The 16224-nt window shown below is 41.9% G+C and overlaps 1 pseudogene; it reads left to right on the forward strand.

The window, feature by feature from the left end:
- Positions 1–225: 225 nt before the first annotated feature.
- The window catches only part of LOC127490050 (vomeronasal type-2 receptor 116-like), a 44036-nt pseudogene continuing 28037 nt past the window's right edge, over positions 226–16224 (forward strand).

Below are 16224 nucleotides of genomic sequence, written 5' to 3' on the forward strand. Positions count from 1 at the left end.
TAAGATAGAAAAATGCAGAGAATGTTCAACAATAAAATGTGAAATGATAAAATAGAATCCTGAGCAATAGGAAAAGAGTGAATAAAAATTGAGTGAACATTGTGAATATTCTGACAATTAGATGTTCTAAACCAAATGCTTATTTTCAAGGCAAATATAATTGAATGAAATTGCTTCTATAAGAGTTGATACATTACTGGAAAATTACAGAGAGGTCTCAAGAAAATGGCTTTGGTGAATAGATTAGAGATGCTCCTGAATGCTTGGGTAACTGACAAGTCAGATGGTATTCAACCATTTCAGAAGGTACTGAAAAGAGAGATGCTTGCCTCTTGGGTTCCATCCCTAAGTAGAAGTGAAATCGCATGTTGGAACACATCAAGGCTTTCCTGAAGGGCTTGGGAAGGTGAGTGTGATCATGGGGACAGTTTGCTTCAGAGGAGTCTCAGGTTCCTTCTGCGATCTTCTAGAGCCCTTGGAACCTCACTCACACCTCCTCCATGTGCCAGAGCTGAGGAACCACTGAGTGGAAGTCTGAGTCTGACCATTGTTGCATCAGGGCATGGCTGTGTTGTTGCTCTAAATTCCATAGTCTCTCCCTTCTCCCTGATGCTGCCCCTCTCTTTAGGTGGCTGTGGAAGAACTACCAACATGGGCTGGCCTTCCACTTTGCCATGTAGGAGATCAATAAGGACCCCCAGCTACTCCCCTGCATGACCTTCAGTTTCCAACTCTACAATTCTGTTACCAGTGACACGCTGAGGAGTACTGTGTACTGGTTGACTGGAAAGCATCATCTCATCCCTATCTACATCTGCCAGACACAAGGCAAGACGGTTGCCATCATTGCTGGAACCACATCAGCATTTTCAGCTGAAACTTGAATGGTACTGGAGCTGTACAAAACCCCACAGGTAAATGGGTTGTGACTTCTGGTGAGAAATGTTTCCATCTCCCACCAGATCTGTCACATCTGATGCAAGGGTCATGTGGAAGCCAGTTACACATATACTACTCTTAGTTGAAACAAATTCTGGGGAATTCGTTAGGCTGTGAGAAAGGGAAGGAGCAGTGGATGCTGAGAGCCTCAGCCCAGATCTCTGTCTAGGGCCAATGTATCCATCCCCACCTGTTAGGAATGTTGATTGTTGACTCTTCATAGGAAATACCCGCAGCACAGAGATGTCCTAAGATGACTCTATGTTAGTTGTGGGGATATAAAGACCTGGGCTTGTATTTTCCATTTAGGACCCCACTGAAGACGATGACAATCCCAAAGATCATTAATGAATATTTGGGGTTTGGTTACAGTTAGATGAGATTTCACTCTCTCCCTATGCCCAGTCCTGACTTTGTCACATGTAGCAGATTCATTCACAGGGTTCCCAGTTTACTTTCCATGTCCAACTCAGAGATTTAAATCTTTTTGTGTGTTTGAGGGACTGAGAAACAATTCAGGCAGACAGTATACACCTATTCACTGGTTTAGTCACCAAATACCCACCATGGTGCTGGTGCAGATTGGCTGTGGTGCAGCCAGGAGCCTAGCATTCAATACAAATCTCCCAAGTAGGTGTCAGGAACCCAATTACATGATCCAATTGAGCTGCCTCCCTGGATCTGCATTCACATTTCAGAGATTCTTAAAGGAGACCCACGGGAAACAGGTAGCATTGTGCACCCATTACCATCAGGCTCAGACTGGAATAGCATAGGAGGATTCAAACCCTCAGGAGATCAGCACAGTAAAGAGTTGTTTGTCTCAGAGGTAACATGTAATCCCAGTTGTAGTGGGGCTGTTAACCTCTTGTGACATGCAGTGAGAAGTGGGAAACACCAATGTCCTGGTGATTCTGCAACCAGAAATCATATCTCCTTCTCTCCATGGCTTGCCATGAAGATACATGGGTATCTTACTCACTTTCATGCTATGAATGAAGATCTACATTTCTTCTAAAAGCAATAGGCATTGAAGCATTGTTTTCTCTGATCCCAGGTAATAGAACTTGGCTGTGTCTATGCTGGACATTGTCTTCCCAATATCATTGTGTTCAGATGTGCTGTTGGAGAGCAGTGTTTTTTTTTTTCTCACTTCCCAAGATTGACAACTCGTAACCCACCTTCATCAGATCATGATGGTTTTCTTTCCTTTCAAATCACATATCATCCTGTTGATCCCATGCTAAATGAGCGAGACAAGTTTCTATCACTCTCAGATGGCCAACAGTGATAACTCTCTGGTCTGTGGAATGCACTCGTTACTACCACAGTTTGGCTGGATTTGGGTGGTACTCTTTGTATCTAATGATATGAAAGGAGAGCAGTTCCTTCAGAATATTGAAGCTGAGATGGTAAAGAAAGGTGTCTGTTTGGCCTATTCAGAAAAGCTCCCTGACACTAAGTCAAGGTATGCAGAAACTGAAATCTCTTGCCTAGAGGTGATAAACATTTCATCAGCAAATGTGCATATTCTATATGGTGATGTAAGGAGTCTCTATACCATCGAATTCCTAAGTGAATTCTATTTAACACTGGAGAAGGTGTGGATCATAGATGCAAAGTGGGATATTGTTGTGCTTGAGACACAACACGTGCTGCATTTTGTCCATGGAGGCTTCTCATTTTCACACCACAAGGGAGAAACTCCTGGCCTCGAATATATTATCAAGACAGTGGACATGGGCCGGCGCCATGACTCACTTGGTTAATCCTCCGCCTGCGGTGCTGGCATCTCATATGGGCACTGGGTTCTAGTCTCGGCTGCTCCTCTTCCAGTCCAGCTCTCTGCTGTGGCCCGGGAGGGCAGTGGAGGATGGCCCAAGTGCTTGGGCCCTGCACCCACATGGGAGACCAGGAAGAAGCACCTGGCTCCTGGCTTCAGATTGGCGGAGCATGCCGGCCGTAGCCATAGTGAGAGCTGGATTGGAAGAGGAGCAGCCAGGAGTAAAACTGGCATCCATAGGGGATGCTGGTGCTTCAGGCCAGGGCTTTAACCTGCTGCACCACAGCACCGCCCCTCAATTTCTTTTGTAACATGTGAAAGTGCGGTATGTTTTTTATTAACTTGATGATTCAGTGAAGCAATATTTTTAACTATATAGCAAATGATCTGAGATCCACACAATTTTTATCCTCTCTGTATATATTTACTAACACATGTAAAAGAAATTATGACATTTTGGATTGGGGAGTATGGTTATTTCATTTAGCTTAATGACTTCCAGTTCCAAGTGTGCACATTTCATTCTTTCTCATGGCTGATAATTAATATTTCACCATATATTTGTGTATATATATATATATATATATATACATATACATCTTGTGTTTCCTTCATCCATTCATCAGTTGATGGACATGTAGATTGATTTCACAGCTTAGCTATTGTGCATTGAGCTGCTACTAATATGAGAGTGCAAGTGACTTTCATGTGCTGATTTAATTTCCTTTCTATATCTTTGTTTGCCTACGTGTGGGATAGCTGGAATGTATCTTAGAACTAGTATTGTTTTTCTGAGGAATCCCCATACCATCTTCCATAATGATTGTAGCATTTTTCATTCATTCCCACCAAGAGTTTATTGTAGTACTTTTCCCGCCACACAGTCTCCAGAACTTGTTATTGCTCGAAGTTTGGATGATAGCCATTCTAGCTGGGGTGTGGTGAAACCACACTCTGCGTTTTATTTCCATTTCCCTAATGTCTTGTGATCCAGAGCATCTTTTCATGTGTTTGTTGGCCATTTGTATTTCATCCTTTGAAAAATGCCTGTTCATATTCCTTACTCCATTTCTTTACTGGATTGTTTGTTTTGTTGTTGTTAAGTTTCTTGAGGTCCTTTTCCCCCCAAAGAAACCTTATATTTAAGGAATACAAACTCCATGCATTTCACAAGTACAACTTTAGGAATGTAGGGATTCTGCCCAACATTTCTGCCCTCCAATCCTTCCTTCTCCTCCCTCTTCCTTTCCTATTCTGGATATTAATACTTTATTGGATATTGGATGTATATTTTGTAGATATTTTCCCTCATTCTGTAAGCCGTGTTTACCTTGATGAGTATGTCCTTTGCTAAGTAGAAGTTAGTTAGTTTGATGTAATCTCATGTGCTTATCTTTTCCTTTATTGCCTGTAGTTCTGGGGTCTTATCCAAGAAGTCTTTGCCTAAGTCAATGTCTTGCAGTGTTTCCCCAGTGTTTTCCTCTAGTAATTTGATGTTTTCAGGGCTTAGGTTTAGATCTTTGATCAATTATGAATTGATATTTATATAGGCTTTAAGGTAGCAGAATGATTTCAAGAGTCTGCATGTGGAAATCAGTTTGCCAATACTACTTGTTGAAGAGACTGTTCTTTCTGAAGAGAGTGAGTTTGGCTCTGTGTAGCATTTTGAATTATAATTTAATAATGAGAGGTCATAGAATAATAATATTTCTCACTGTAGGATGAAATGCTATAAAATATCCTAATATAGCTCATTACAAAGAATAGGAAGGAAAAAAATTGCCCAAACATATTCTTTTTTTTGGGAATGTATGCAAAGCTAAGAAATGTGGATTATTGATATATCTCATAGCAGCTATGTCTGCTATAATGTTGTATATATGTGTGCTATAGCTCATGTGCTTTGTGAGACATTGTTGGGGAAAATAAAATTGGGTCCACTTTATATCATAAAATGACTCTGAAAAATGAAGCAATGTCACAAAGAAAGCCTGCCACAACTAGTGAGGACAGTCTGTGAGCCTATTGTTAAATACAAGATCACAGAGCTTGCATGTAAGCACAGGGTACATCTGCTGGTTATAGATGGATTTGCCTGGATTTTAAACCTGGCTTGCTTGGATCTATTACCCATATGTAGAACAGTATCAGGAACTTCGCCATACGTATACATGAAAATCCACTAATCAAATTATTTGAGGAAATCAAATTTAATGTGTCACAGAAGGAAAATGTATATATATATAGTACATTATATATGTTTAAATTTACACAGTTTACTTCACTGTGTAATTTCCATGTTTATTACAATAATAGTTGCCATACTATTTTTGAGTTGGTAGCCTCAATATTAGAAAAATAAGTATGTTGTCAAAAAAGGCTTTGGAAGATAAGATTATAGAATATTTATGATTTTCTTGGTTCAAATTAATGAAGAAATGATGATAGTTGTTTAAAGAATACGCCCTCCAGGAGGAGCTAAGATGACAGAATAGGGAGGGAGCTTACTGAATCCGGGAGAAGACAGATTAAGAAAAGTGAAGATAGTGGCCAGCGTTGTGGCTTACTAGGCTAATCTTCCACCTGCGGTGCCGGCACCCCAGGTTCTAGTCCCGGTTGGGCTTCCAGATTCTGTCCCGGTTTCTCCTCTTCCAGTCCAGCTCTCTGCTGTGGCCCAGAAAGGCAGTGGAGCATGGCCCAAGTGTGTGGACCCTGCACCCTCATGGGAGAGCAGGAGGAAGCACCTGGCTCCTGGCTTCAGATTGGCACAGCACGCAGGCCATAGTGGCCATTTTGGGGGTGAACCAACAGAAGGAAGACCTTTCTCTCTGTCTCTCTCTCTAACTCTGCCTGTGCTCTGTTTTCTAAGTCCGATATTCTCTCTTTTGTTTCACTGACACTGTTTTTTAGACTTTCTAATGTGTTTGTCATTTGATCTATTGAGCTCTTCATTTCATTTTGTTTTCTCTTCACTATCACACTTTCCTGTTCTACTAGTTTCTGCATTTCATTTTGATTCTTCCTTAAGATTGCATTTTCACAAGAGAGATTTTCAATCCTGTCCAATAAGGATTTCTGTAGTTCAAGGATTTGCTTTTGAAAAGTGCTAAATGTTCTTATCATGAATTTTTTGAAATCCGTATCTTGCATTTCTTCTATCTCATCATCTTCATAATCTTGGCTTGGTGTGTGTGTGTGTGTGTGTTTTTTTTATTTGCAGGCATCATAGTGTCATCGTTGATCTTGTTCCCTCGATTTTTGTGGTTGTTGGTTGGCATTGTTAATTCTTCTTCCCTCACTGTGAGTTTTTGTTTTTATTTATACTATGTCTGTGTTAAATGGACTGCCTGCTGTTGGAGGAGCCTTGGAGGCTTGAGATGGGTGTGGCCTGAGAGCTCTGCTTGGTTCTTCAGTGTTACAGGTGTGCAAAGGTGACACCCTTAGGTTATGTGTGGTAAATCTCTCTCTATATATTTATTTATTTTATTTTATTTTTTTATTTAGGAGGTAAGTAATACCGCACGGCTGAGCAGAATTGATGGTATTTAGCTTCTGATTTCTGGCTTCTACCCAAAGAGTCTGTGCCAGTTCAGTTTCTGCTGCAGACTCCCACTGGGTTGCCTAGGCTACTGAATTGTAGCCTTAGCTCTCCCCTTTTGCTATTTATATCCTGCGTGGGGCCTGCTCTTTGTCTCTTGCTCACCTTTGTAAGGTTGGCAGAGAGAGAAAAACTTGTTTGTACCAGTACCCCCCCCTTTTTTTTCCTTCTCTCCTGTAGTCAGTCTGATGAACTTTCCCGCCTCAAAGCCCGCTTCGCTCTAGATTCTGTCCACCATTTCCCCGCCAATGTCTCTGGTTACTGAGCTCACTTCCCCTTCCTGCGCTGATGTGTGGACTCGGAGCCCTGGGTGTCTGTGCTCTCCCTGCTTGTGTCTGTGTGACATCCACCCATGCATTTGTTTTTGATAACTTCTAAATGTTCTTATCATAAATTTTTTGACATCTGTATCTTTCATTTCTTCTATTTCATCATCTTCATAATCTTGTATTGGAATGTCATGTTCATTTGGGGGTGTCATAATGTCTTCTTTGTGCCTTTATTTTTTGACAGGCAGAGTTAGATAGTGAGAGAGAGAGACAGAGAGAAATGTCTTCCTTTCATATGTTCACCCTCCAAATGGCTGCTATGGCCAGCGTGCTGCACTGATCTGAAGCCAGCAGCCAGGTGCTTCCTGCTGGTCTCCCATGCGGGTGCAGGGCCCAAGCACTTGGACCATCCTCCACCATCCTCCAATGCCTTCCCTGGCTACAGCAGAGAGCGGGGCTGGAAGAGGAGCAACGAGGATAAGCTGGTGCCCCAACTGTGACTAGAACCAGAGTACTGGCGCTGCAGGTAGAGTATTTTTTTTAACTTTTATTTAATGAATATAAATTTCCAAAGTACGACTTATGCATTACAATGACTTCCCCCCCAAACCGTCCCTCCCACCCACAACCCTCCCCTTTCCCACTCCCTCTCCCCTTCCATTCACATCAAGATTCATTTTCGATTATCTTAATATACAGAAGATCAGCTTAGTATACATTAAGTAAGGATTTCAACAGTTTGCTCCCACACAGAAACATAAAGTGAAAAATAATAGATGATTTTTTTTAAATGATGATGAAATCAGATCAGACCTATTGTCATATTTAATCACAGTGAGGGTCAAGTTGGGAATTGATAATTTCTTTTCTTTTCTTTTCTTTTTTTTTTTTTTTTACAGAAGATCAGTTTAGTATACATTAAGTAAAGATTTCAACAGTTTGCACCCACATAGAAACACAAAGTGAAATATACTGTTTGAATACTCGTTATAGCATTAAGCCTCAATGCACAGCACATTAAGGACAGAGATCCTACATGAGGAGTAAGTGCACCGTGACTCCTGTTGTTGACTTTACAAATTGACACTCCTGTTTATGGCATCAGTAATTTCCCTATGCACCAGTCATGAGTATCCAAGGCTATGGAAGCCCCTTGAGTTCTCCGACTCTTATCTTGTTTAGACAAGGTCATAGTCAAAGTGGAGGTTCTCTCGTCCCTTCAGAGAAAGGTACCTCCTTCTTTGAAGACCTGTTCTTTCCACTGGGATCTCACTCACAGAGAACTTTTTTTTTAACTTTTATTTAATGAATATAAATTTCCAAAGTATGATTTATGGATTACAATGGCTTCCCCCACATACTGTCCCTCCGACCCACAACCCTGCCCTTTCCCACTCCCTCTCCCCTTCCATTCACATCAAGATTCATTTTTGATTATCTTAATATACAGAAGATCAGCTTAGTATACATTAAGTAAGGATTTCAACAGTTTGCTCCCACACAGAAACATAAAGTGAAAAATAATAGATGATTTTTTAAATGATGATGAAATCAGATCAGACCTATTGTCATGTTTAATCCCAGTGAGAGTCAAGTTGGGAGTTGATAATTTCTTTTTTTTTTTTTTTTACAGAGGATCAGTTTAGTATACATTAAGTAAATCTTTCAACAGTTTGCACCCCCATAGAAACACAAAGTGAAATATATTGTTTGAGTACTCGTTATAGCATTAAATCTCAATGCACAGCACATTAGGGACAGAGATCCTACATGAGGAGTAAGTGCACAGTGACTCCTGTTGTTGACTTTACCAATTGACACTCCTGTCTATGCCATCAGTAGTCTCCCTATGCACCAGTCATGAGTTTCCAAGGCTATGGAAGCCCTCTGAGTTCTCCGATTCTTATCTTGTTTAGACAAGGTCATAGTCAAAGTGGAGGTTCTCTCGTCCCTTCAGAGAAAGGTACCTCCTTCTTTGAAGACCTGTTCTTTCCACTGGGATCTCACTCACAGAGATCTTTTGCCAGAGTGTCTTGGCTTTCCATGCCTGAAATACTCTCATGGGCTTTTCAGCCAGATCCGAATGCCTTTAGGGCTAATTCTGAGGCCAGAGTGCTATTTAGGACATCTGCCCTTCTATGAGTCTGCTGAGTATCTCACTTCCCATGTTGGATCACTCTCCCCTTTATTTATTCTATCGGTTAGTGTTAGCAGGTACTAGACTTGTTTATGTGCTCCCTTTGACTCTTAGTCCTTTCATTATGATCAATTGTGAACTGAAATTGATCACTTGGAATAGTGAGATGGCATTGGTACATGCCACCTTGATGCGATTGAATTGGAATCCCCTGGTATGTTTCTAACTCTACCATTTGGGGCAAGTCAGCTTGAGCATGTCCCAAATTATACATCTCTTCCCTCTCTTATTCCCACTTTTATGTTTAACAGGCATCACATTTCAGTTAATTTTTAACACTTAAGAATAACTGTGTGATAATTACAGAATTAAACCAGTCATATTAAGTAGAACAGACAAAAAAATACTAAGAGGGATAATGTATTAAGTTGTTCATTAACAGTCAGGGCTATGCTGATCAAGTCACCATTTCTCATAGTGTCCATTTCACTTCAGGAGGTTTCCTTTTTGGTGTTCAGTCAGTTGTCACTGATGAGGGAGAACATATGGTATTTGTCCCTTTGGGACTGGCTTACTTCACTCAGCATGATGTGTTCCAGATTCCTCCATTTTGTTGCAAATGACTGGATTTCGTTGTTTCTTACTGCGGTATAGTATTCTAAAGAGTACATATCCCATAATTTCTTTATCCAGTCTACCGTTGATGGGCATGCAGGTTGGTTCCAGGTCTTGGCTATTGTGAATTGTGCTGTAATAAACATTAGGGTGCAGACCGCTCTTTTGTTTGCCAATTTTAACTCCTTTGGGTAAATTCCAAGGAGTGAGATGGCTGGGTCAAACGGTAGGGTTATCTTCAGGTTTCTGAGGAATCTCCAGACTGACTTGCATAGTGGCTTGACCAGTTTGCATTCCCACCAACAGTGGGTTAATGTCCCTTTTCCCCCACATCCTCACCAGCATCTGTTGTTGGTAGATTTCTGTATGTGAGCCATTCTAACTGGGGTGAGGTGAAACCTCATTGTGCTTTTGATTTGCATTTCCCTGATTGCTAGTGATCTTGAACATTTTTTCATGTGCCTTTGGCCATTTGGATTTCCTCTTTTGAAAAATGTTTTTATAAAGAGAACAAATGTTATATATACACATTTTAAAAAAGATTATTTATTTGAAAAGAGGAGTTTCAGAGAGGCAGAGGCAGAGAGAGAGAGAGATCCGTCTGCTGGTTCACTCCCCAGATGGTCGCAATCGCTGGAGGTGAGCTGATATGAAGGCAAGAGCCAGGAGCTTCTTCCAAGTCTTCCATGTGGGACAAGAGTGCTGGATTTGAAATGGAGCAGTTGAGACTCAAACTGGCACCCATTTGGGATGCCAGCACTGAAGGCAATGGCTATACCCACTATGGCACAATGCTGACCCCCACATATGTGGTTTTAAGACATAATGGGGGCCCAGTGCTGTGGCCATTGGATTACTTGGGGAATGAACCAGCAGAATGGAAGAACTCTCTCTTTCTCTGACTGTACCTCTTTCTGTAATTCTCTCAAATCGATAAAAATAATTCTTTAAAAAAAGAGCTTAATGATGCTTCCCACTCTACCCTCCCTCCCAGCCTCCTTCTCCTTGAAAGGCAGAGTGATACAGAGTGATGGATAGACAGGGAGAATAAGAGATCTTTTATCTGCTGGATCACTCCCCAAATGGCAGCAGTGGCTGAGGATGGGTTAGGCTAAAGGCTGATATCTGGAACTCTGGTCCTCCCACATGGTGGCATGGGCCCAAGTACTTGGGTCATCTTCTACCGCCTTCCCAGGTAAATTAGTAAGAAGGTGAATGATATAAGAGCAGCTGTGACTCAAACCATTGCTCCGATATGGGATGCTGTTATGTCAGATGGTGGCTTAAGTGGCTGTACCACAATTCCAGGTCCAATAAGGAATGGTTCAACAAATGTTGAAAGTATGAATGGATTGAAACAGCTAACAAAAATAGGGCCTAATTCTAAGGGAAGAAAAAAATGAATTTGTAATGAGAATATAGAACATTAAATCTTTGAGAAATAACATGTGATAATTATTTTTAAATCCATGAACTCATATTTTTGGTTAAGGTATTTAGAAAAAGTTGAGGATGTTTAAGTATTAAAGCTGAAATGATAAAGAATTGTTTATTACTGAGATAAACATGTAAGAAAACTGAATGAACAGCTCATATCTATGACAATAAATTAGAAGTCATGAATCAAATGCTTATTTTTCCAGGAAAACATGATTGAACACAACTACTTTCCTCAGATTTGATATATTAGAGAAGAAATTGTGCCAACTTTCCACACTAAATTCCTCAGGTAGCTAAAAAGGCTTAACTTTTGTTTGACTAGCTGAATCACCCTTAACTTTGATCATTCAACTAGACTATGAATATTTAAGTGAACATTTGTTTCTGCTTAGGATAAAAATGAGAGTCCATGGTGGAAGCATCAAGATTTTCTAAGTATTCATGGAGGTTAATGCGTATACTCCTAATTCGTGCCCCTGGAGGATATCTTGCTATCTCATCAATTCATTGATGTGTCATGCATTTATAGGACCTTAGAAAAGACAAATCAATCTGGTTAACAGCTGTATCACTCAGCATAATGTCACCTCACCCCACTCACCCTGCAAACCTCTCTCAGTGATTTGGACACTGTTACATAACAGTGACAGAAGAGCTGTTCCAAGATCTTCTACTACCCTGGTAACCTCAGTCACCCCAGCTTCATGAGCAAGTGCAGGAGAACCACTGAATGACAGCCTGGGTCTGACAGTACTTCAGGGTATTGTTAAGGAGCTCCCTAAATTACATGATCTGACTCCTCTCTCAAATGCTGCTCCTGTCTTTAGGTAGTTGCAGAAGAACTTCTGATAATTTCTGGTGTTTCATTTTGCCATCCACAGGATCAGTGAGGTTCCTCCACCTATCCCCCAGTCTGTCCTTGGGTTTCCAAATCTATAGTGCCTTGTCCAGTGGTCAGTTCCCCTTGTGGAATACTCTGTATTGGTGGTCTGGAAAGCATTGAGTTATCATCAACTACAGCTGCCAGGCACAAGACAAATCTGTTACCATAATAGGTGGAACCATAGTAGCATTTTCTGCTGAAATAGAAACCCATTTGGATCTCTTCAAAAGCCCACAGGTAAATGTGTTGTGAATTCTGGAGAAATCTTTGATTCTACCACAAACCATTCCCTCATATCTGATGAGAGGGAAGTGTGGATGTAGACTACACAATTTCCATGGTTTGAAACATATCCGAAGAAATTTTCCTGGGTTGTGAGATTTTTGATAGTGGTCATGAGAAGGAAGATGTAATCAGCACTGGATGTGCAGAACCTCCCACAATATTCCTGTCTAGAGCCAGTGTGTACTTCCCCTAAACACTGAGAATGTTGGCTGCTGACTGTTCACATCTCTGTATGAAAGTAGTGTCCATAATAGAGGGACTATCCTGTAGCAGGAAATGTCTACCTGAGGAGTCATTCAGTGGCTATTGGCTCTCAGATGTGGGTACAGATATACCTGAATTATTTTTTAAGGATTTATTTGAAAGTTGGAGTTATACAGAGAGGGAGAGGGAGAGGGAGAGAGGGAGAGGGAGAGGGAAAGAGGGAGAGGGAGAGGCAGAGTGAGAGAGGAAGAGGGAGAGGGAGAGGGAGAGGGAGAGGGAGATGGAGAGGGAGAGGGAGAGGGAGGTTTTCCATCCACTGGTTCACTCTAAAACTGGCTGCAATGGTCAGAGCTGAGATGATCTGAAGCCAGGATCCAGAGCTTCCTCCAGGTTTCCCACACAGGTGCAGCGGCCCAAGCACTTGGGCCATCTTCTACTGCTTTCCTGGGTCAGAACAGAGAGCTGGATCAGAAGTGGAACAGCTGGGACTTGGAACTGGTGCCCATAAGGGATTCTGGCACTGCAGGTGGTGGCTTTAACTGCTATGCTATAGCGCTGCCCCCCACCCACACCAATCAGTGTTTTAATATAATCAGTCTAATCAGGATAGGGTTAATCTTTCCACTTGCAAGCCTTCACAAGGACTGAATGCATATTTCAAGGACTGAGTGGCAATCTTGTGATGAGCTTGATGTCTGGCTTACCAGAGATCAAGTAGTGTTTTGTGATAGTTGTATAAGATATCCTGCTATGTCCTCCTCATGATAAAGTCAAGCCATCAAGTAAGTTTCCCAGAGCTGTGCTGACATCTGAGATACCCTGTGATCAGACAGCCAGCCAGCTTCCGCACCTTTCTTAGCAGCCCAACTCCTTTGCAGCCTCCTTGAAGACCTCAGAACCTCCTTACTGTGCAGGATGGTCGTTCTTGAGACTCAGAAGTCTACTACCTCCTAATCTGTTGATAGGTTAAACTGTGCCTTTCTTTTACCCACAAACCTTGTCCTCATCATTTTGATATACCACCAGGAACAAGGACCTAGTTTTCAGTAATGCCACTACTTCAAATCCTCTGTTAAAAGACCAAGATTTCAGTAACGCCACTATTTTAAATCCTGTTAAAAGTTCTTGAAGGGAATCTAGAAAATGTGACATCTTTTCACACCTAATTAGTCCTATACCTTCCTGACCTAAGGAACACTTGTCCCCTCTGACTTGTGTTGCATTGCACCATTATTCCATCAGTTACTTATCTTTCAGGTGTTTATTGAGTAAGCACTTTTTGTTCCACATCATGAGCAGGTGAGTGAGTCTTGTGGAATGGAGATCTGGTCTATTGATGAAGGCCATGGGGCTGCCACTGCATTTCTGACAGTGAAGAATAACAATCATCAAGGGCACAAGCATGATGAAGAAGCTATAGATAGGGGCCAGCACTGCAGTGCAGTGCGTAAATCTGCCAGTGGCATCCCATATGGGTGCTGGTTTGAGTCCTGGCTGCTCCACTTCCAATCCAGCTCTCTGCAGTAGAAGATGGCCCAAGAGCTTGGGCCCCTGAACTCACATTGGAGATCTGGTAGAAGCTCCTGGCTCCAGGCTTTGGATTGGCACAGCTTCAACTATTGCGGCCAGTTGGGGAGTGAACCAGCGGATGGAAGACTTCTCTCTCTGCCTCTGCTTTTCTCTCTGTGTAACTCTAACTTCCAAATAAAGAAATAAATCTTAAAGAAAGAAGCTAGATAGTAACTGAGGAAGGAAGTGAAATATCTGTAAACTGAAAACTGTAAAATCTTGAGATAAACTTTAGAACACAGAAATAAATAGAAAGAAATCCCATGTTCATGGCCTGGAAGGACTAATAGTGTTAAAATGTACATAATACTGAAAGCCATAAAGTGATGTAGTGCAATCCTGACAAAATTCTTATGTCATTTTTCACAGAAGTAGAAAAGAACCAAGGTTGCCAGGCTGGGAGTTTAGAGACCCAGGGAGATATTGGACAAAGGAATCAGAATTTCAGTTAGACAAGACCAGTGAGGTCAAGTGCTGTCTTGCACGTCATCATAGGAAAACAGGGACACCATTTTGTCCACTTGCAAAGTGCTTAGTCAGTAGACTTTAAGTGCAGTCAACATATACAGATGAGAAGCATGTGAAGTAAAATACACAGCAAATACTTGAATGGAGCTAACTGCAATGTATATAGATATCAAATTGAATCATTTCCTTGGAAGCAAAATCAATGAAATTTAAAGTAATCCATTAAAAACATGCAAGGAAATACTGTTGAGGATGTTTTCTCTGAAAAGTGAGGGAAAATAAGTGTGATGAGGAAGTCAGTGTTTGGAGCAGAGCATAGTTCCTTTCATTTGTCACATGGAAACCATGTAATGCTGACGGGGCTTCCAGAATTTTGAATGGGGAGAGCATCAGTGAAGTGGGAAACTGGATTAATAGTGTGCAGAGGTACATGTGGGAGTGAACTTGTACCCTTTTCTGGATATGCCTACACATTTACAATCACAAAGCCCATTTTTTCCCAGCAGAGTTCTGTAGACTTGAGAGTGATATTAGTTAGATACAGCACTGAAGAGACTGGGTGGGGAGCACAGAGTCATCAGTGATGAATATCAGCCCTTGACTTCTATCCTGCAGATACGTGGAATGATGCAACTGGATGTTTTGTTGATCCCAGCACCAACTCTTTCAGAACTAGCCAAACACACCAAGAAGGGCACTGGACTAACAGCCATTTGTGCGCTGTCCAATCATTCAGTGGTCCCCAGTGCCTTGTTGGGCCATGATGAAATCACACAAGGAGGAGAGGAATGAGAGTCCAAAACATGTTTTTCAAATGTGTTTTCCCCCAGAATGGAGGGTGACAGGTGCAGGGCCCCAGGGCAGGGTGATCCCTTGAGTTTCTGTATGGGACACAGTGAAGCAATGAAAAGGCCGAGTTCCAAGTGCTGTGCTGATCACAGGGACACTAAGGGCAATGTCTCACTGCATGTCTCACTTCCTTAGAAATGACTCCCTGTAGTTGCTAGATGTGCCCCTTTCTGACTCACTAGATTGGCACACAGCAATACTGGGAATCAGCTGCGCCCTGCACAGAGAGCAATTCTCTACAGGTTTTTGAGCCAGCCACCACCTGCCAGCTCCTTGTTCCCTTCTCTCAACTGACATTTTGGGCTTCATCTCTGCATTGTGATAACCCTGGCAAGATGTTGTCTATGAGCCTTCTGTGCCTACTCCTGCACACTATACACACTTCACAGGGCATGAGTTACAGCCAATGCCATCATTACTTTAAGCCAAGTATCAACCAAGATGGAGACCTGATCCTGGGTGGATTTTTCCCTCTCTACTACCCAGAACCAGAAACTGAAAAGCTCCAGATGTCTTTTATACATGGTCCCCAGCGTAGAACTGTTGTGTCTTGGTAAGTTCGAGATTGTATGCATATGTTAAGTGTGGTTATGATTGAATGTGAGTGTATGTCACTATGTCTTTCTTTAATCCTTTCTGAGAATTCTAGAAGGTATGCAGAAAGTGGCAGAAATGCCAATAAAGAAGGGCACAGGATCCCTCCTTTCTTGTTCCTTCCATGTCTTCCTGTTCATTTTTCTATTTGCTTCTTAGTTCTTTAAGGACAGAGCAGTGACATTAATATCTCTGTGCCCAATCCATTGTCTTGGATATCTCAGAAGCAGCCCTGGGCATCTTGGAATGAGTCATAATGTGGGGACTCCAGATCCCATCCTACCTGCTTGCATGGAGTGAGCACAGGTGTCCTGAGACACTGAGACCCTGGTCTGGGGTCAGCGTTAGGATTAAGGGGTCACTCTGAGTGTCAGTACTGACAAGAGCATAGTCAAAATGCACCCGAGAGTGAGTCCATCTGTGTCTGAGATGTGCCACCATAACAGATGGTGTCTAACCACATGTCAGTAACTGAGCCCCAACAGACTGCAGGCATCAAGTCCCTGAAAGTCATAAGGAGAAAGGGGTTTATCTTCTCCAATTCTGTCACTTGGATCCTGAAGGTTCTTCTCCAGGAACCACACAGAAACT

Source organism: Oryctolagus cuniculus, chromosome 16 (genome assembly GCF_051225735.1).
Source record: "Oryctolagus cuniculus isolate XC-2025 breed Fujian yellow rabbit chromosome 16, ASM5122573v1, whole genome shotgun sequence".
Taxonomy (NCBI): Eukaryota; Metazoa; Chordata; class Mammalia; order Lagomorpha; family Leporidae; genus Oryctolagus; species Oryctolagus cuniculus.